This window comes from Cupressus sempervirens, chromosome 5 (genome assembly GCF_028749045.1).
Source record: "Cupressus sempervirens isolate cs-2001-9-10 chromosome 5, ASM2874904v1, whole genome shotgun sequence".
Classification (NCBI taxonomy): domain Eukaryota; kingdom Viridiplantae; phylum Streptophyta; class Pinopsida; order Cupressales; family Cupressaceae; genus Cupressus; species Cupressus sempervirens.
In genome coordinates, this window is record NC_143122.1 from 457,365,298 (window position 1) to 457,375,476 (window position 10,179).

At 30.3% G+C, this 10,179-nt stretch overlaps 1 pseudogene; it reads right to left on the bottom strand.

The window, feature by feature from the left end:
- Positions 1-7,888: 7,888 nt before the first annotated feature.
- On the bottom strand, positions 7,889-10,009 carry LOC149556752 (putative cellulose synthase-like protein H3; annotated as a pseudogene).
- Positions 10,010-10,179: the final 170 nt, after the last annotated feature.

The window sequence follows — 10,179 nt, forward strand, 5'->3', positions numbered from 1 at the left end:
ATGAGAAATGCAGTTATGAATGATGTTCTATCTAAAATAGCTGTACAATTAAGCTAAAATGGTAATTGATCAATTGAAAAAAGAGAAGTGTAAAGATATTTCAATATTATGATGCTACTTCAATTAATTGCCATGAAAAAATACTAGAATACACTTGCTAGAATGAGAGTAGATGATCTAAACTAGGAATGTGCTATATTTATAAGATTTTACCAAAGTTTTGGGGGTGAGTTATGGCTAACCATGATCAATGTATATTATGAGATGAGAGATTGATGAGCCCTTTATGAATAATCAAGATTGCATGATAGGAGTGAATGGTTAAGATAAAAAAGGTTATTTTTTACCTATGTGAGCTTGTTCCTTGTCTCTCATTGGGTATTGATTTTTTTGTTCTTCTATAGTTGGTGAGAGATTTTAGCATTTGATTAATTTAAAATAAATAATTAATTTATCCATAGATGATGTGTCGTGTGATAAGATGGATAGACACGAGTGGGTTATAAATTGAAATTAATTGGATAAATTATTTAATTAATGATAAAATATATATTTTGAGTTAAGGGATTGATGTGCCCTTCATGAATGATCAAGATTGCATGATAGAGGTGAATGGTTAGGATTAAAAAGATTATATTTGACCTATGTGAGCTTGTTCCTTATCTCTCATTAGTTATTGATTTTTTTGTTCTTCTCTAGTTGGTGAGAGATTTTAGGATTTGATTAATTAAAAAAATTAATTAATTTATCCTTAGATGATGTGTCATGCGATAAGATGTATAGAAATGAGTGGGTTAGACATTGAAACTAATTGGGAGAATTATTGATAAACTATTTAATTAAATATTCAAATCATTACATAGCAGACGATTTAATTAATTAATTAATTAATTTTTTTTGAATTTAATAATTTTTAATTTTGATAATTTCTAAGTATCTACATTTCCCCCTTCTTTGAATCACCATGCGAGCAAAATGTTGGTTCAAATAATGATAAGATTTTAAACTCAATTGATGTTGCCCCACTAATATGATGATGATTCAATTTGTTCTCCCTAATTTAGAAATTTGATTTGCTTGATGCCTTGATTTGAAAATATAAAAGTTTTACTTTTGATGCCCCAAATTTTTAAGATTTGCCTCGATTATGAAAATTTTGACATTTCATGCCCCAAATTTGCCCCTACTATGAATATTTTTATTTTGAATGATTGGATGCCCCTTCAGAAAGTCAATCAAAATATGTTTATAGTTTTTTATGTATTTGATGAAGGGTACTCCCCTTATTAATGTGAACACACAACAAAATGAAGAAATAATGATAATTTTCAAGAGTAGAAAATTGATTTATTATTATCTACAATAAAATAGAATTATAATATTCAAAATTATGATATGCAAAGTCACACAGATATTTTTCTTACAATGTTCTACAAGAAAGAGCCACCATAAACATCCCCAAAATTTTCCTAGACAATCCTATGGGCCTTCTTTATATAAGCAACTTTGAACCGCTCAAGAAGGTTATATAATTTTTACCTAAAATTTGAGGTTGACTAACCCTAATATATTATTATCTATATTTTATTACATTAGAGTTGGACTCAAACAACTTCATAACTCAAAATAAATTTTGAAGGAATTTCATTTTCCTTCATTTGACATAGTTTAACTTTCAGATACCATAACTCATCACTAGTTGCTCTAATTGGCTATTATGACCCCATTTTGGAATTTTTGTACAAACTGCTCTACATCTAGTCTTTTATGCAAGCTCCATCCAGTCAAGGTTTGACCCCTTTTTGGAGCCTCTAAGGCCTTCAAAACTGAGCTCAAAGTCTCTATACCCTATTACTAATACTAATGTTTTTCAATATCTTCCAGACTAGACTTGATCTTACAATGAAAATTTACTAGAAGGCTAATATATACAAAGTGAACATCTAGGAAAGAAATTAGAACATTTTGATCTCAAAGAACAGACTAACCAAAAATAGTAATTAAGATAAACCTTATTGAAAAGACAAACCAGATAATATTTTTGGGTGATGCAAGATTGGCCTTACACCTAGGATGCTCTTGCATCACAATTTTTGAAAATTCTATGATTTTTTTTTTCCAAGTTTTTACACATGTTAGTAATTCAATTTAGTTCCCAATAAGAATTGATATAAATAATGCTTTGGTAAAAAAAAAAAGATTAACAGGCATCCACAAACCAAATGTGGTAAAATACCCTCTAATTAGGTTTAAAAATGACTATAGAAGATAAAGTCACCTTTTTAGCCTCTCATTTTAAACCTATCTCCTATTTAATTTTTAGCCTCTAATAGAGAAAACTCCTTTGAACAAGTGTAGTGATTCCATACATAGAGCATTGTTTGGAGAAGATGAAATGCTACCAAAGACCTTCAACTTGTAGACCTTCAGCTTGTGGACCTTCGGTGAGTGATCAAAATCTAATCCTAGTTTTCTCATTTTAAATCAATTTTAGTGTATTTTTCTTGAAAAACTAGGGTTTGTTTATGTTTTGTTGTGATTAAGGAATTTTTCATCACTTACCATGTATTTTATGTTGTATTTGATATCAAGATCATCACATATGAATAGAACTTTTATTTTTGTTTTGCATTTCATTTATAACTTGTTATAGCACATATGATTGGATACCACATTTGATAACACTAGTACATTTTGATTCATTTTTCGATGAAAATTGGTCAAATTTTTGACTTATGTTGGTTGAATTTTTGACAAACTATTTTGTCTCTAGTTTTGTTGTTGAAACTTCGACCAATTCTTGTCAATGTTAGAATTTTGATGATGCATTTGGTCAAAAATGGCCTCCCTTGTTAATGAGACCATTGGTTGAAATTTTGACCAAGTTTCATCAAAAGTTTGACCAAAGCATCGACCAAGATGCCAAACCCACAATGACATTCGGGTCAATTCTTTGGTCAAAATTTTAACCAAATTGCTAATGATCGCTATATGTTATAACAATAAGCCTCCTTTATCATTCATCACTATATTGTTTTTGTAGTTTCTTCACATAGCAATAAAAGGGATCACTATATGTCATAGCAATATACTTTTCTCATCGCTCATGGCTATGTCAAGATTAGGCCTTCTTCATATAGGATAGAAGAGTTCACTATATTCTATAGCGATATAGTACCCAAAATCTCTTTTAACCATACTGTGATTGTTATAGTGTATCTTGACTCGTGAAGCCTAATTGTTGTAACTATAGTGGTATATAAAACATTGAATGAAGAAACACATTTCTATCGATTGAGGTTTTCGACATCGCCATGACTTATAGTGATATAACATCTCTATCGCTCATTACTATAATGATTATATTTATTTTTTGTTTGTTGATGATCACTATATGTTATAGGGATAAATCTCCTTTATTTCTCGTCGCTATATTATTTTTGCAGTTTCTTTGCATAGTGATAAAAGGGATCACTATATGTCATAGCGATATACTTTCCTTATCACTCATTGCTATGTCAAGATTAGGCCTTCTCTGTATAGTGATAGAAGAGTTTGCTATATTCTATAGCGATGTAGTACCCAAAATCTCTTTTGACCATACTACAATCGCTATAGTGTATCCTGACTCATGAAGCTTAATCATTGTAACTATAGCAGTATATGAAACATTGAACAAAGAAACAACATTTCTATCAATTGAGGTTTCTGACATGCCTATACAAAATAAATCTCATTAATGGTTAAACAAAATGTCGAATGACAGATTCCAAGGCTTATTTGATGGTTAGAGTGAGGTAGGGCATCAAAGAAATATATAAAGAAGTCAAGATAGGGTTTTGTAGCATCCATTGAATGTTTGGTGGAATTAGTGTGGCCAATGCTTACACAATTTCTAACCACAAAGTCCTGGTAAGTTACACCATCCACCCCTAAAGATATAAAAATAAAGCTAAACCCAATGTTTCATATGAACCCACTAATATTTTTTTGAATGAGGGTTACAATGTTTGCACCTTCGACACTTCAGTTAACGTGACCTGTACAAGGCAGTGACAGGGTTAAACACAACTACTCGCACGTTTGCCGGTTCACTTGATATTATCAAGTGAGAGTCCATTGAAACATATTGAGAAGGAAAGACAAAGATATATATATATACACACACACACACACACACACACACACACACACACACACACACACACACACACACACACACATACATACATACATACATACATACATACATATACACACATATACATACATACATACATACATACATACATACATAAATACATGCACACACACACACACACACACACACACACACAACGATATACTTTCCTTATCACTCATCACTATGTCAAGATTAGGCCTTTTCTATATAGTGATAGAAGAATTTTCTATACTCTATAGCGATGTAGTACCCAAAATCTCTTTTGACCATACTGTGATCGCTATAGTGTATCTTGACTCATGAAGCTTAATCACTGTAACTATAGGAGTATATGAAACATTGAACAAAGAAACAACATTTCTATCAATTGAGGTTTCTGAAACGCCTATACAAAATAAATCTCATTAATGGTTAAACAAAATGTCGAATGACAGATTCCAAGGATTATTTGATGGTTAGAGTGAGGCAGGGCATCAAAGAAATATATAAAGAAGTCAAGACATGATTTTGCAACATCTGTTGAATGTTTGGTGGAATTGGTGTGGCCAATGCTTACATGATTTCTAACCACAACGTCTAGGTAAGTTACACCATCCACCCCTAAAGATATAAAAATAAAGCTAAACCCAATGTTTCATATGAGCCCACCAATGTTTTTTGAATGAGGGTTACAATGTTTGCACCTTCGACACTTCAGTTACCGTGACCTATACAAGGTAGCGACAGGGTTAAACACAACTACTTGCACGTTCGCCGGTTCACTTGATATTATCAAGCAAGAGTCCATTGAAACATATTGAGAAGGAAAGACAAAGAAAAAATAAAAAAATAAAAAAATATACATACATACATACATACACACACACACACATATATATACATATATATATATATACATATATATCTATATACATATATATATACATATATATCTATATACATATATATATATATATACATATATATCTATATACATATATATATATATATACATATATATCTATATACATATATATATACATATATATATATATACACACATATATATACATAAATACATATATACATATATACATATATATACATATATAAATATATACATATATACATATATATACATATATAAATATATACATATATACATATATATACATACATATACACATACGTATACATACATACACATACACATACATTACATATATATATATATGTATGTATGTATATATATATATATATATATATATATACATACATACATATATATATATATGTAATGTATGTGTATGTGTATGTATGTATACGTATGTGTATATGTATGTATATATATGTATATATGTATATATATACATACATATATATATGTATGTGTATATGTATGTATGTATATGTATGTGTATATGTATGTATATATATGAATGTATATATATGTATATATATATACATGCATATATATAGATACATACATACATACATACATACATACATATATATATACATATATAAGCTAGCAGATTGGAGGAGAATTATCAATTACTTATTTGAAGAATTCAAATAGGAAAGGCTTCATAACCTAGCACACATTCAATGAAAGAGTGTACATGACCCATCTATGACCAAAATCAACATGCACGAGTACTGTGATATTATATTAGACAAATCATCAATAGTCGACCACAAAATATAGAGGTTTAACTAGAAAACAATAATTGGATAAGTACTATCTTATACACATCAAAATATATCTAGAACAACAACTTCATACTCATGTCAACTCTCAATATCGAACTAGTGCTCAAAACAGATTACCTTAAATCATATCAGACTTGGGTGTGGATAATATTATCTATTACCTTCCTCTATCAATGTATAAGTGTTTATTAATAAATTCTAGTGTAAAGGAGTTCAAATTCGAATAAAACCAAGGGTGTAGACTTGGGTGTGGATAATATTATCTATTAACTTCCTCTATCAACGTATAAGGTGTTTATTAATAAATTCTAGAGTAAAGGAGTCCAAATTTGAATAAAACCAAGGGTGAACTAGCAAATTCCTATAACCAGCTATATAATTTTATATAACCTTTAGAAATTATTGGTTTCTCGTAACCTTGGATCCTTTTAGATCTTTTAGATTGAGGACATAATTTAAGTTATTCTATAGGGGACATTACAATAGATGCATGTTACCAATTCTTTCTGCATGTGAGGATGATCAGACTTAAATCGTAGGAAAAAACCTACGAGAATTATGCTACCGTACCTAGGTTATTCAATGTTTTCTTCACTATGATGCATACTAGAGCCTAATACTCTATGACACCTCTTCACTTGTTGCCGTTAGTAGTTTTTCTATCACTATCTTTTTCAAGCATGATTCCTAAATAACATGATGGTGTATACATTGACTGGTCTAGCTTTTATACAAAGTTGTTGATCTAAAAGGAATTAATATCATACCATTGCAAGAAACTAAAGAAAATAAAATGAATGTCTTGGTATAGATCTACATTTATAATTTATATTAATAATATAATATTAAGGGATACAATGCATCTACAGAGAGCTATGCATCTAGTTTTAGCTTTTAACTAGACATTGAATTCCCAATAGATTGAATGCTTGTAGTATTCTTGAGAATAATAAGATAGCTACAGTTTATATTAGGTAGTTATCTCAAGAGTTCAATTATATTTGTACTACATCAAGAATCATTAATAAAAAAATGTTTTCTTACAAGCATTGGGCTCCATGGGTATCTTCATACATACCCAACAAAGATATTAGAAAAGTTTAACAAAACTCTAGGTAAATTGTCTACAGTTATTGCATGTACATGTACTTTGTAGAATAGGGCACTAAACCTGAAGTCATAGGAGTATTATCTTTGCATTCAACATCCATGCAAGCATCCCAATTTAGAATAAGGAAAGGGGAAGGTTTTTGGATTTAGATCATATTGTACTTTATAGGAGTATGTTTTAACATGAGACTTAAGAGATCCTAGCTATTAAGTAATCAAGTAATAGTAAAGTGAAAGTGTTTACCATCTCTCTTTGAGAAGTCACCTCCCTATAATCGAATACAAAAAGGAATATGGTTAGTTAGTTATAAAAAAAATCCTTAAAAGCCATATGACATTACTTCACAATTAACAAAATACTCAAAGAAACCAACTTATCATCTCAAATTTACATTTTAAACTGTTGACATTTTATATATTGAAAGTAGCAAAATATTTTAGCATGGATACAAAAAAAAAAGATAAGCTATTTATATTTTAAAATGAAAATTCATGTCAAGCATATCAAGAAATGCCTACAAGAGACTTGCACAAGTAACATTGAAAACAATATTGCATGTCTACTACTGAGAAAGGAACTGCAGAAATGTTCACAAGGGGGAAAATGAAAATGAATTGTAACTACCACACACAAGATACTTATCAAGTACATAGAACCTCTCCAAATTAAATTTGAATTATAAATATTGTCATTTTCTAATTGTTCTTATTCAAATAATTTAGTGGACCACAAATATATATTCAGAAACAACACGAAACTATAGAGATATTGTTAATGGAAGAAGAGTTCCTCACTAGAAAGGATGAAAGATAAATCATTCTGTGATAGAAGAATATTTCTAGGAAGATTCATGCAATTTAAATAACTGAAATTGGTAGATAGGAAAAACACCCTTCATTGATTTAAGGCAGTGTAGCGTATATGAAAATAACCAAAGCACAAGATTTCATGATAACACTCCAAGGAATGCCTCTCTTTCCCTTTCTAACCAATCCTTTCACAAATAGTGAGAGATTTATGACTACCCAAACACTACACAAATACTTTGCAAATAACCTCTCTTTGATCTCACTAACATTGCCCACAATTGAAACAATGTTCCAAGCAAGGCATTATAAGATTAATAATAATATTGTAGTTGGTATGATGAACAATGTAGAGGAATCAAATGTAAACTTTCCCTCATCACCATTCTCTTCTTCCTTTGATCCCTTTGGAGTCGCAACAAATATTGTCTTAGACAATCCCAACAACTTCACTTCAACATTACAATGAACCATGAAGATGTGCACACAACGAGCCAAATGAATTGGTTATTCCACCACTCTCTCACAAAAAACCTAAGAAGAATGTAATACACAAGTTGATATCCATAGACCAAAAGGAAGAGTGCTAGTGCAATTGGAAAAGAAACCTCTGTAATCTGCATTAGCAGTAAAGCTAGTGTTAAAAAATGAAAATTATGGTATGCAAATCTATAAATAAAAATGAGTTCATATTTTTGATATACTTTAAACAAAACATTCTAAGATTTGACTTGTTTGAGTAGTTCATCGCCCATCTTTATGATATAATTTAAGTAGTGGGTTCTACGATTTGACTTGTTTGGGTGGTTAATATGAAATCATAGTGACTCATTTACTAATATGATTAAAGATGCACCAACTCAACGAATCAAATGGGTGGCTTAAACATCACACACTAAGGTCTAATTGTTAAATAGTCAAAATTGACTTTTTCAAAACTTATCTTGTCCTAAAGATGATCTGAATCAAAACACATAATATATTGGTCACGCCACAACCATATGATGAGACTAGTGGCTAATAGGTTAATAGTGTGTTTCAATTTAGACATATAAGATGTTATTAATATTAAATTAAATTTAACCAACCTTAGGTAGGAATTATTTATGATATATCAGACTCATGGCAGGAGGTAAGGCATAACAAATAACTGGTACTGACCAAACAACCCATAGGTAGAAATAAGCATACAACATCCTTTGCCTCAAACTAATGCCTCTTTTGAGTCCAATGAAAGGACAAAGTTTTCTTACAAATATTTCAAGTAGTCTTGTTGCTCATCTCTTCTGCTGAACAAGGGTATCTGGACTAGTGGTTGCTACACATTTGATGAAAATTGGTTCCTCTAGTTGGACACTAATGGAATGCCAACCTAGACTATGAATCTTCATCTTGTCATAACATCCTCAATTGTAGATTTATACATCCATCCCACCTACAACCAGTCAAAAGTGAGTTTGCATCTATGCTATCAAAGACTTTTGTGGGTTGCATCAAATATCTAATAGATAAGGTGATATGTAACTTTTTGTGTTTGGATTTGATTGTGTATTTTTTTAGCATCAATGTTTCGGATCACGCTTCATGATCCATCATCAGGATGAGAGAATGCATTGAAAAGTGAAATATACAAACCAAGCCCAACCAAAGGGAAATAAAAACAAAAAGAGGATTGGTTTGCATATTTCACTTTTCCATTCTTGCTTTCTCTTATCCTGATGATGGATTGCAGAGTGTGATCCAAAAAATTGATGCTAAAAAAAATACACAATCAAATCCAAAAACAAAAATTTACATTTAAAATGGATAGTGGAAATTTGATAAGATTAATATAAGATGATGTACAATCTTTCAGTACGAATTATTTTTAAGAAAAAAAAAACAAGTTTATGCATCTTCCACCACTTTGCCCCAAGCAGTTTGGTTTCATAGCTACAACTAGCAACCTTCAAAGCTTCCTCTATAACTAGGGAAGGGTATGGCTATTGCATGGAATGTCACTTAGTAAAGCCTGAGCTACTTCAACTAGGGCATGAGATTCTCCAAATGCTTTTCTCAATGCCTTACACGAACAAGATGATGCAAAATCTAGAACCTTTGCTTAAGAAACATCTATTATTGATTGAATATTTAAAAGGTTTATAAAACAAATTTTATAAGCCTTTTATGAATCACTATTCCAACCACATGTCAACATGATTGTTCCTCACGTTTCATTTTCTATAAATAGATTTTATTTAATAAAATATAATAATGCATTATCAGATGAAGCTTCTTAAAAAACAATAAATTAAAAAAGGATTGAGTGCAATGAAATCTTAGTAAATAAAAGAAAGTAAAAAAGAGGAGTCCTTATCATAATTGCCTCAAACATCTATTAGACGCTA